The 12,674-nt window shown below is 43.9% G+C and overlaps 1 protein-coding gene across 7 annotated transcripts in view; it reads left to right on the forward strand.

Annotated features, from left to right (window-relative positions):
* The first annotated feature begins 238 nt into the window (after nucleotides 1-238).
* DCAF4 (DDB1 and CUL4 associated factor 4) overlaps nucleotides 239-12,674 on the forward strand; it is a 40,385-nt gene continuing 27,949 nt past the window's right edge. For 5 of the 7 annotated variants that reach the window (XR_009738810.1, XR_009738808.1, XR_009738811.1 and 2 more), the window contains exon 1: nucleotides 239-408. The gene's annotated coding sequence lies outside the window, so the exon portion shown is untranslated. The remainder of the gene's footprint in view (nucleotides 409-12,674) is intronic. The other 2 variants (XM_061429349.1, XM_061429351.1) reach the window with 2 other exon arrangements.

Raw genomic sequence — 12,674 nt, forward strand, 5'->3', positions numbered from 1 at the left:
CCACAGCTTGGGAAGTTTCAACTCGCCTCTGGCCCAGCCCGGCCCGGCCAGGCCCAGCCCCAAAACGCGTCTGTCTCCACCCTAAACATGATTGACCCCGCCCCAAAGGGCGGAGCCCAAAGAATACAGCCGCCGATTCGCTGCCTTTTCGCCAGGCCTGGGCGGAGCCGAGACCTCAACCCCGCCCCTCCCTAAGATCCACCCTTATTGGCATGGCCCGTCAGAAGACGCGTCCAATGAGAAAGGAGGGGCGGCTGCCATCTCCCTATCCGCTGCGACAACGCAAGAGTGGACGCAACTAAGTGGCAGACGCTACCCTTCGGTCTTTCCGGGTCTTCCACGCTTCGCACCCGGCACCTGTGGACCCTGGGCCCGAGGGAGAGCCGGAAAAAAAAATCCTCTGATCGAGTAAGTCTGCGCTGACTGGAGTACTGTTGGCGTCGGTTAGGGGGCTGCTGCTGCTCCTCTGATAGAGGAGGTGGGGGGCAAGGCCCAAGAAAAGGGGCGGGGAGGAGGAGCCGCGCGGACCCCGGCGTGGGTAGGGGGCTGGGCGGGCTAACTCTGGTTGAGTGGAGTCTGTGGGCGCGTGGAGCTCGCTCGTCCTGTTCGATTTACAGCCGTAGAGACGGGAGAGGAAGGCCCTGAGTTTCGCCGCTCCGTGTCTGCCCCGATGGAGCGTTCTTTTAAATTGTGATGTCAAAGTGCCACCCGATAGCTGCCAGTGGCTGGACTGCGGGCTCTTGGTGGCGGTTTTACCTGGAAGTTCAGATTGTGGTTGGCTTTCAGACAGGTCAGCATAGCAGTTAAGGCAAGCACCTACAGTGCTATGCACTACCAACTGCTTTATAAGCATTATCGAAGCTTTCCGCACACTAACCCCATGAGGTCGGCGGCAGTACCTCTGTCGGACGCAGAACGAGCCCTAGTGAAATTGTCATTTACCCGAGGTCACTAGCAAGCGGTGGGGCCACGGGGTGAAACCACACTTCCCGAAGTTAACTTCCGCACCGAGGTGCCTTAGCGACGAAGCTAGCACTAGCTATGTCCAAGAAGCCTCGTCGTCACCCCAGTTGACCTTAGAAACCATGACTACCCCCTCCCCTTTCCCCTGGACGGACATGGGGTGGTCCACAGACCTTGTCCTCTGAATCCAACAGCTCTAAAGAAAGAAAACTGAGGCCACAGCTTCCAGGACGAAACAAAATTACAAAACCCCAAACTCTAGTTTTAAATAATCGTGGAGATCGCAGTTGAGGTGGTGTCCTGAGGCGGACCCGCAGGAGTAGAATCCCTTCCCCAACCCCTAACCCCCACCCCATTGTGTCTTTCTGGGTACCATATTTAGCCTTCAAAGCCTTGATTTCCTTCATTTGTGAGGTGGTTTTAAATACTACTCAGGGTGGGCAGGGCAAGCCCCCTGCAGAGGTCATTTTATGTGGGGCTTTTCAAGCCAGTGGCGGTAGCGTTTCCCACGCTGCAGTCCAGTAACCTCTATAATCTTAACTCATCTGTCGCTGGATATTTAGGATATGTCTCATTTATAAACGTCATAGTACTTTTGTAGCAGGAAAATTTTTGTTTGTTTGGGCTTCCCTGGTGGCTCAGCTGGTAAAGAAGCCACCTGCAATGCGGGAGACCTGGATTCGATCCCTGGGTTGGGAAGATCCCCTGGAAAAGGGGAAGGCAATGGCAACCCACTCCAGTAGTCTTGCCTGGAAAATCCCATGGACGGAGGAGCCTGGTAAGCTATAGTCCATGGGGTCACAAAGAGTGGGACACAACTGAGCAACTTCACTTTCACTTTCACCTACTCCAGTATTTTGACCTGGAGAATTCCTTGGTCTGTATAGTCCATAGGGTCGCAAAGAGTCGGACATGACTGAGCGACTTTCACTTGGATATATATAATTCGCCTTTTTATAATGCACCGTTTGGCAGGTTTTGTACAATATTTCCAATGTCGTCTGACCATCTTGCGTGTGTGCGTGCTGCGTTAGTCACTAAATGGTGTCTGACTCTTTATGACCCTGTAGACTCTAGCCCACCGGGCTGTGCTGCCCATGGAATTCTCCAGGTAAGAATACTGGAGTGGATTGCCATGCCCTTCTCCAGGGGATCTTCCAGAACCAAGGATCAAACCCCATGTCTCTTGGATCTCTTATGACTCCTGCATTCGCAGATAGGTTATTTACCATTAGCGCCGCCTGGGAAGCCCTGCGACCATCTTATTCCAGGACATTTTCATCACTCCCCAAGGAAGCCACTGCGGGCCACGTGCTGGGTAGGACGGGGCAGTGAGCCTTGGCCCCGTGCTGAATTTCGGCAGGACTGGGCCACCTTGCACAGAGGCCAGGAGAGAGGCTTCCTGGTTAGGTCTGAGATTCCCAGGCCTGGCCTTTTCCGGGCTGCACCTTCGGGATTTGGCCACCTGGCCTGGAATGGTGTCTGGGGAAGAGGAAGGAAGCGGTACCCTGAAAAACCTGCGCAGCTCAGATCAGATCAGATCAGTCACTCAGTCCTGTCCGACTCTTTGCGACCCCATGAATCGCAGCACACCAGGCCTCCCTGCCCATCAACAAATCCCGGAGTTCACCAAGACTCACGTCCATCAAGTCAGTGATGCCATCCAGCCATCTCATCCTCTGTCGTCCCCTTCTCCTCCTGCCCCCAATCCCTCCCAGCATCAGAGTCTTTTCCAATGAGTCAACTCTTCCCATGAGGTGGCCAAAGTACTGGAGTTTCAGCTTTAGCATCATTCCTTCCAAAGAAATCCCAGGGCTGATCTCCTTCAGAATGGACTGGTTGGATCTCCTTGCAGTCCAAGGGACTCTCAAGAGTCTTCTCCAACACCACAGCTCAAAAGCATCAATTCTTCAGCGCTCAGCCTTCTTCACAGTCCAACTCTCACATCTATACATGACCACAGGAAAAACCATAGCCTTGACTAGACAGACCTTTGTTGACAAAGTAATGTCTCTGCTTTTGAATATGCTATCTGCTGCTGTGCAACCCCATAGATGGCAGCCCACCAGGCTCCCCCGACCCTGGGATTCTCCAGGCAAGAACACTGGAGTGGGTTGCCATTTCCTTCTCCAATGCATGAAAGTGAAAAGTGAAAGTGAAGTCGCTCAGTCGTGTCCGACTCTTCTCGACCCCATGGACTGCAGCCTACCAGGCTCCTCCATCCATGGGATTTTCCAGGCAAGAGTACTGGAGTGGGGTGCCATTGCCTTCTCCAAATATGCTATCTAGGTTGGTCATAATTTTCCTTCCAAGGAGTAAGTGTCTTTTAATTTCATGGCTGCAGTCACCATCTGCAGTGATTTTGGAGCCCAGAAAAATAAAGTCTGACACTGTTTCCACTGTTTCCCCACCTATTTCCCATGAAGTGATGGGACCGCATGTCATGATCTTTGTTTTCTGAATGTTGAGCTTTAAGCCAATTTTTTCACTCTCCACTTCACTTTCATCAAGAGGCTTTTTAGTTCCTCTTCACTTTCTGCCATAAGGGTGGTATCATCTGCATATCTGAGGTTATTGATATTCCTCCCTGGCAATCTTGATTCCAGCTTGTGTTTCTTCCAGTCCAGCATTTCTCATGATGTACTCTGCATATAAGTTAAATAAACAGGGTGACAATATACAGCCTTGACATACTCCTTTTCCTATTTGGAACCAGTCTGTTGTTCCATGTCCAGTTCTAACTGTTGCTTCCTGACCTGCATACAGGTTTCTCAAGAGGCAGGTCAGGTGGTCTGGTATTCCCATCTCTTTCAGAATTTTACACAGTTTATTGTGATTCACACGGTCAAAGGCTTTGGCATAGTCAATAAAGCAGAAATAGATGTTTTTCTGGAACTCTCTTGCTTTTTCCATGATCCAGCGGATGTTGGCAATTTGATCCCTGGTTCCTCTGCCTTTTCTAAAACCAGCTTGAATATCAGGAAGTTCACAGATCACATATTGCTGAAGCCTGGCTTGGAGAATTTTGAGCATTACTTTTACTAGTGTGTGAGATGAGTGCAATTGTGCGGTAGTGTGAGCATTCTTTGGCATTGCCTTTCTTTGGGATTGGAGTGAAAACTGACCTTTTCCAGTCCTGTGGCCACTGCTGAGTTTTCCGAATTTGCTGGCATATTGAGTGCAGCACTTTCACAGCATCATCTTTCAGGATTTGGAATAGCTCAACTGGATTTCTATCACCTCCACTAGCTTTGTTCGTAGTGATGCTTTCTAAGGCCCACTTGACTTCACATTCCAGGATATCTGGCTCTAGGTGGGTGATCACACCATCGTGATTATCTGGGTCGTGAAGATCTTTTTTGTATGGTTTTTCGTGTATTCTTGCCATCTCTTCTTAATATCTTCTGCTTCTGTTAGGTCCATACCATTTCTGTCCTTTATCAAGCCCATCTTTGCATGAAATGTTCCCTTGGTATCTCTAATTTTCTTGAAGAGATCTCTAGTCTTTCCCATTCTATTGTTTTCCTCTATTTCTTTGCATTGATCGCTGAGGAAGTCTTTCTTACCTCTTCTTGCTATTCTTTGAAACTCTGCATTCAGATGCTTATATCTTTCCTTTTCTCCTTTGCTTTTTGCTTCTCTTCTTTTCACAGCTATTTGTAAGGCCTCTCCAGACAGCCATTTTGCTTCTTTGCATTTCTTTTCCATGGGGATGGTCTTGATCCCTGTCTCCTGTACAATGTCACAAACCTCCGTCCATAGTTCATCAGGCACTCTATCTATCAGATCTAGGCCCTTAAATCTATTTCTCACTTCCACTGTATAATCATAAGGGATTTGATTTAGGTCATACCTGAATGGTCTAGTGGTTTTCCCTACTTTCTTCAATTTAAGTCTGAATTTGGCAATAAGGAGTTCATGGTCTGAGCCACAGTCAGCTCCTGGTCTTGTTTTTGCTGACTGTATAGAGCTCCATCTTTGGCTGCAAAGAATATAATCATTCTGATTTCGGTGTTGACCATCTGGTGATGTCCACATATAGAGTCTTCTCTTGTGTTGTTGGAAGAGGGTGTTTGTTATCACCAGTGCATTTTCTTGACAAAACTCTATTAGTCTTTGCCCTGCTTCATTCCGTATTCCAAGGCCAAATTTGCCTGTTACTCCAGGTGTTTCTTGACTTCCTACTTTTGCATTCCAGTCCAGGAGCAATTTGGTGAGCTGTGCAAATCTTTGGCATGCACGCACAGTAAACTTCCAGGCTGCAAGTCAGAGCCGACTTGCCCACATGAGAGCCTCACAAAAGACCCCAGCTTTGAAGTGGGGGCCAAAAAACCGCTGAAGCATGGGCCGACCTTCAGGATTGTCTGCACGCCACAGCAGTGAGTGGAAGGAACCATAAAGGAAACGTGATGACCTCACAGTGACATCATCATCAAGAAATGGAGTCGCCAAACAGCTACCTGAAGTAGAAAGAATATATCAGCACACCCTTCTGCTGGATGTGTTATTTCCTGATGAACCCAGTTATAAAGAGCTACAGGGGATGCTGTACAGACAGCCCTCATCTGGAGGAAATGGTTGGCGGTTCTGAAAAGCAGAAAGTAAAGGATATGAAGACTGTATTTTCAGAATTTATCATTATTGAAATGCTTTTTCTCAGCAAAGCTTCAGAGGTATACACTGCTCCCTACCAAAATATACAAAAGATTGATGAGAAGCTCTGAGGTTTTCAGAAGCTCTAGGTATTCACCCGATTATCCATCTCACATATATTGTAAGAGTACATTCACAGAGTCCTTTTCAGAGATTGCTCAGCTCATTGTCTGGAACAGGACAAGTGTCCACCTGTGGACTAAGAAAGGATCAATAAGAAGATGAATTAGATATTACAGAAGAAGGAAACTAGCTTTCCTCAGTTTCATTTTTATCTTAATATGACTCAGATTTCAGGATTGCTGAATTAATAGAACTTTATTCTGGTTTGCTCTGCTAAACATCAAAATGGAATGCGGCTGAAAGTAGGGGGAAAATTAAAGGATTATTTATGCTGACCCAAAATCAAGGTTTTAAAAAATATTACACACCCAGTCATTTCACTGCCTACCTAGTCAACTTCCTACCCAGTGATATATGGTCTTTTTGTATAACTCTGACACTTTTTTTTTTTAATTATGGTCTTCAAAGTATTTCATATTACTACACTGTGCCTGTAGTAAGTAAATATCAAAAACCAAAAGTTCTACCAATTCCTGTTAGCTTCTTTTAGATTGACTTCCCAAAAGGATCCTGTCTAGTCATTCTGATTAAATATAAATTCTGTTCCATGAAGCTTTAACTAAAAAGACAAGTTTTCTTTTTAAAAAAGAGAGAGAGAAAAAAAAAACTTTCACTGAATCCTTAAGTTCCATCATTTGATCTGTAAATTTACCTTTCAACAAGTGTATAATCAAGTAGAATAAAGGAAATATGATACCAGTATATCCATGTTTTACAAATGCACAAAGCATAAATTTTAGTTTAAAGTCATATTCAGTTTGATTCTGACTTTAAAACAAGTGAAACTGCTGGCATGCTCATAGAGAAGAGGCTTGTGGTTGCTAAGGGGGAGGCAGGTTGGAGGGGTGGAGTGGGAGGTTAAGGTTCTCAGATGTGAGCTATTACATGTAGAATGGATGGATAAACAAGGTCCTACTGCACAGAACAGAGCTGTGTTCAGTATCCTGTGATAAACCATATTGGAAATGAACACTTTAAAAAAGAATGTGTGTGTGTAACTAAATCACTTTTCTGTTCAGCAGAAATTAACACATTGTAAATCAATTATAATTTAAAACATTTTTTAACTGCTGTCATACTGTAGTATTATATATGGTACTAGTAATTTGATGGAATGTTACCTAAGAAAACAAACAAGAACACATGGAACATCATAAATCATTTAAAATTCTATAAAAATTTTTCAAAGCTACCACCTAGATAATAAAAAGATGTAATAGTTACTCTTATTCTTAGAAGCATAAAACAGTTTAATCAGAGTCTTTATCAACTCATCTGGGGATAACTGGAAAAAGCAGTTATTCATAACAGAAAAACAGGCTTTCAGGAAGCTTTAAAAAAAAAAAAGAGGACCTGGCCCTTTATGCTCCCCATACTCTGTACCCCTCCTCCTTCAGCCCCTGAAAAACCGCTTCTCTCGTTCTGCCTCTCTGAATGTGCCTATTTTGAAGATTTCATATACATCAAATAAGTCACACAGTATGTAGCTCTTTTTGTCCCACTTCTTTCACTTAGCATAGTATTTTCAAGGTTCATCCATGATGTAGCTTCCGTCAATAGTACATTTTTTTTATGCCTGAATAACAGTCTGTTGTATGGATGTACTATATTTTTACTGATTCATCAGTTGATAGAAACTTTTATTATTTACTCTTTGGGGCAGTTATGAATAATACTGCTATGAACATTACTGTCCAGATCTTTATATGGCCATATATTTTCATTTCTGCTGGATTTTGTTAAGTCATATGGTAACTCTGTGTGTAATCCTTTGAGGAATTGCCAAACTGTTTTCCATAGTGACTGTAGTGTTTTACATTCCCACCAGAAGTTTCTTCACATCTTCACCAGTACTTTTTTCTTTTTTTGTAGCCATCCTGAGAGAGATAAAGTGGTATCTTATTGTTACTAGGCATCTACCTAGTAATGACTGAGCGAGCGACTTCACTTTCACTTTTCACTTTCATGCATTGGAGGAGGAAATGGCAACCCACTCCAGTGTTCTTGCCTGGAGAATCCCAGCGACGGCGGGGCCTGGTGGGCTGCCGTCTATGGGGTCGCACAGAGTCGGACACGACTGAAGCGACTTAGCAGCAGCAGCAGTAATGACTAATGAGGGGACTTCCCTGGTAGCTCAGACGGTAAAGCGTCTGCTTACAATGCGGGAGACCTGGGTTCGATCCCTGGGTCAGGAAGATCCCCTGGAGAAGGGAATGGCAACCCACTCCAGTATTCATGCCTGGAAAATCCCATGGACCAAGGACCCTGGTGGGCTACAGTCCATGGGGTCTCAAAGAGTCGGACACTGGCTCAGATGGTAAAGAATCTGCCTGGAATGCGGGAGACCTGGGTTCGATTCCTGGGTTGGGAAGATCCTCTGGAGGAGGGCATGGCATCCCACTCCAGTATTCTTGCCTGGAGAATCCCCATGAACAGAGGCTCCTGGCGGGCTACAGTCCTACAGGGTCACAGAGTCTTGCTCGACTGAGTGACTAAGCACACAGCACAATGACTAATGATGCTGAGCATCTTTTCATGTTCTAAGTGGCTGTTTACCACATTTCTAAGTGGTATATGTTTGAAGAATTGTCTTCAGATTTTTTTCCTTATTTTTCATTGAGTTATTTTTTTCTTGTTGAGTTGTATATATATTTTGGATACTAGATCCTTATCAAATACATGATTTAAAAATACTTCCTCGCATTCTGTGGGTTGTCTTTTCACTTTCATTTTTTTTTTAATTTATTTATTTTAATTAGAGGCTGATCACAATATTGTATTGGATTTGCTGTACATCAACATGAATTTGCCACGGGTGTACACGTGTTCCCAATCCTGAACCCCCCTCCCACCTCCCTCCCCATACCATCCCTCTTGGTCATCCCAGTGCACCAGCCCCAAGCTTCCTGTATCCTGCATCTAACCTGGACTGGCGATTTGTTTCTTATATGATATTATACATGTTTCAATGCCATTCTTCCAAATCATCTCCCCCCACCCCCACCCCCCACCCCCTTCACCTCCACCCCCCCACCCACAGAGTCCAAAAGACTGTTATATACATCTGTGTCTCTTTTGCTATCTCCCATACAGGGTTATCATTACCATCTTTCTAAATTCCATATATATGCGTTAGTATACTGTATTGGTGTTTTTCTTTCTGGCTTACTTCACTCTGTATAATCGGCTCCAGTTTCATCCTTACTTTCTTGATAGTGTTCTTAGCACAAAAGTTTTTACTTTTGATGAAGTCTAATTAAGCTGTTTTTCCTTGTGCTTTGGGTATCATACTTAAAGTGTTGCTTGTTCAAAGTTCTTGATGATTAATACCTTTGTTTTCTTCCATAAGTTTTATAGTTTGAGAGCTTAGACCCATTCAAGTTAATTTTATATATGGTGTGAAATAGGAATCAGATTCATTCTTCTGCGGGTGAATATCCAGAGCTTTGGGCAGTTGAAAGATTTTTCTTTATCTGCTGCTGCCTCCCACCCCCATATTGTCTTGGCACCTTCGTCAAAAATCAATTTTCAGGATTTCCATGGTGGTCCAATAGTTGGGAATCCACCTGCCAGTGTGGGGTACATGGGTTCGATCCCTGGTCCAGGAGGATTCCACATGCTGTGGGGAGCTAAGCACGGGTGCCACAGCTACTGAGTCCACAAGCCACAACTCCTAAAGTCCGTGTGCCCTACAGCCTGTGCTCTGCAACGAGAGAAGCCACCACAATGAGAAACCCACGCTCTGCAAGTAGAGAGTAGCCCCCACTTGAGGCAACTAGAGAAAAGCCCATGCTCAGCATCAAAGACCCAGCGCAGCTAAAAAGAAATAGATAAATAATTTTCTTTAAAATTTTCTATAAAATATCCAATAAATATATGGATTTATTTCTGGATATTATTTCATCCATAAATATATGGATGTATATATTTATACATCCATAAATATATGTATTTATGTATTTATTTCTGGATTTCTTTCTTTCTTTATTCTCAGTTCTACTCCATTGATTTATGTTGCTGTCCTTGTGCCAATACCAATGTCTTGATTACTGTAGCACTGAAATTGGGAAGTGTGAGTCCTCCACTTTGCTCTCTTTCAAGATTATTTTCACTCTTCTGTGTCCCTTATATTTCCAAATGAATTTCAGGATCAACTTAGTAACTTCTCCAAAGATGGCGGTTGGAATTTTGAGAGCGGTATGTTAAATCTGTACATCAGTTTGTAGACCATCTTAAGTCTTCCAATCCGTGACATGGTTGTCTTCTCATTTATTTAGGTCCTCTTGAATTTCTTTCAACAATGTCTTGTAGTTTCAATGTATAGAGTTGTGCACTCGTTAAATTTATCACTAAGTACTTTGTTCTTTTTTGTGCTATTTTAAATGGATTTGTATTCACTTCACTTTCAGATTATTCACTGCTCATGTACAGAAGTACAGTTATTTTGCATCCTTCAGCCTTGCTTAACTCATTTCTTAGCTCCAGTAGTTTCTGTGCATATGTGTATATGTGAATTCTTTAGGATTTTCTTTATGTATCACATCATGTCATCTACAGATATGAATAGTTCTACTTCTTCCTTTCCTGTTTGGATTCTTTTCATTTCTTTTTCTTGCCTAATTGTTCCTGGCTAGAACTTTCAGGACAGTGTTAAATGGAAATGATAAGAACAGACATCCTTGTCTTGTTCCTGATCTTAGGAGAAAAGCTTGCGGTCTTTTACCATTATGGTGGTAGCTGTGGGGGGGTTGTCAATGCCCTTTATCAAGTTGAGGAAGTTACCTTCTGTGCCTAGTTTTTGTCATGACAGTATATTGGATTTTTTTTTTAAGATAAGAGCTGTTTTGTTTTTGAATGTTATTTATTTTTGGTTGTGCTGAATCTTCATTACTGTGGGCCAGGCTTTCTGTAGTTGCGTTGTGCGGACTTCTCGTTTCAGTGGCCCAGACCCCAGAGGACACAAGCTTCAGTAGTTGCAGTATGCAGGTTTAGTTGCCCCACAGCATGTGGGATCTTCCTGGACCAGGGATCAAACCCATGTCTCCTGCTTTGTCAGGCGGGTTCTTAACCACTGGACCACCAGGGAAGTCCAGTAGGACATTGGATTTTGTCCAGTATTTTTTTTTTTTGCATCTATTGAGATAATCACGTGGGTGTTTGTTTATTTTTTTCTCATTTATTCTGTTAATATGGTGTATTGCACTGATTTTTTTTTTAGTGTTGAACCTAGATTTGGTTTGCTAGCATATGGTTGAGGAATAGTGTCTGTGTTCATAAAGTAGGTTGATCTGTAGTTTTCTTGTCTTGTGATACCTTTGTCTGGTTTTGGCAACAAAGGACTCCTAGCTTCATACAGTGAGTTGGAAAGTTGTAGTAAACGTCTTGCATATAATTCTTACAATCTTTTGGATTATTTTCTTAGGATCAAGGCCCGGAAGAAGGCATGTACATTTAAATTACTTGATAAGTATTGCTCAGACATTTTCCAAAAAGTTAAGTCATGTTTCTTTATTTGTTTGAGATTAACATTATCTTTCTAGAATAATGGTCTCTTAGAAATTATTATTCTTTATTCCTTTAAGTGCTTGAAAGATACTCTAAAAGGCAAAGCCAAGCTCAGCCTGCCACAACACATCTTATTTAATATCTGTGCTTGGCAGAGTGGTTCCCAAGGAGCTGAGAGCCAGCATTTTATCCCCAGCAAAATTGTTATTGAGCATTTCCTTTTGGAGCAGGATTTCTTAACCTCAGCACTATTTGGAGCTGGATAATTTGTTGTAAGGGGCTGTCCTGTATTACAGGATGGTTAGCAGCATCCCGGGCTTCTACCCACTAGATGCCAGAGCAGCCCACCCCTCCCCACCCCCAAGTTGTGACAAACAAAAATGTCCCTGGAAATTGCCAGATGTCCCCTGGTGGGTGAAATCGTCCTTGGTAGAGAAACACCAATCTAAAAACTGATTGTGCTGACTTCATGTTACTGTCCAATAAAATTGTCTCTAATTTTGAATTTTAATCCTCGCTGTATATTTGGCTTGAGCCACATTTGTCTCAATCTGTTACCGTGTGCTGATGACTTTCAAATCTGTATCTTTTGCCTCATTTCCCCTCTGGATTCTCAGGCCCGTTTTAACACATCTTGAGATTGGCTTCTTCATGGTCAGACTTTGTTCCCCAAACCGCCCTTCCTTCTTTATTCTTGGACTCTCAGGTCAGAACACTGCCAGTTATTCACTTGTCAGTTTTCAGCTGCCCTCTGCCCACCTCTCCCATGAAATTTCCCTCCTACATCTTTCTAACTTCAGGGTTCTCTATCCCAGGTATCACTGTTACTTCCATGTTGGTGGGTTCATCTAACCTGAGTTGCTGCAGCAACCCTTAACTTCCAGCTCATTCCCTCCACCGCTGCCTCTGAAATGCCCTTTCTAAAATACAGGTCTAATGTTACTCACCCAGGGACCTCAGTATCTGACCCTGCTTGCCTCTAGCCCAATCTCCCAACCCCTTGTACCTTAGGCTCTGGCCACACCAAAAAGTGCTCACAGACTCCTCACACTGCCACCTTGCCTGACGGGCTGGATTCAAATTCAGTCTCCACTCTGGCTCTTCCACTCCGAGCCATCACTGCCTTCGCCCCCACTGCACCTGGAGAGACCTGTATCACCCTGAAGATGCACGGCAGGAATTGGTGCACATATTCATCTTCCCTCTAAGCACCGAGTCCCTTGAGAACAGGAACCACAATTTATCTCTGCCTGCCCATCCATGCCCGGTGCCTGACGTGAGTGGGCACTTTGTAATGTATGTTGAATATCAAATGAAAATACCCAGAGCAGAAGGAAGCTACTTGGGATTTAAAATAGCTGCAGAGTTGGCTGGTTGGTTGGTTGGCTGGATGTTGGTCAGTTGGTTTTAGCTCAGTGAACATTTACCAA

Source organism: Bos javanicus, chromosome 10 (assembly GCF_032452875.1).
Source record: "Bos javanicus breed banteng chromosome 10, ARS-OSU_banteng_1.0, whole genome shotgun sequence".
Lineage (NCBI taxonomy): Eukaryota > Metazoa > Chordata > Mammalia > Artiodactyla > Bovidae > Bos > Bos javanicus.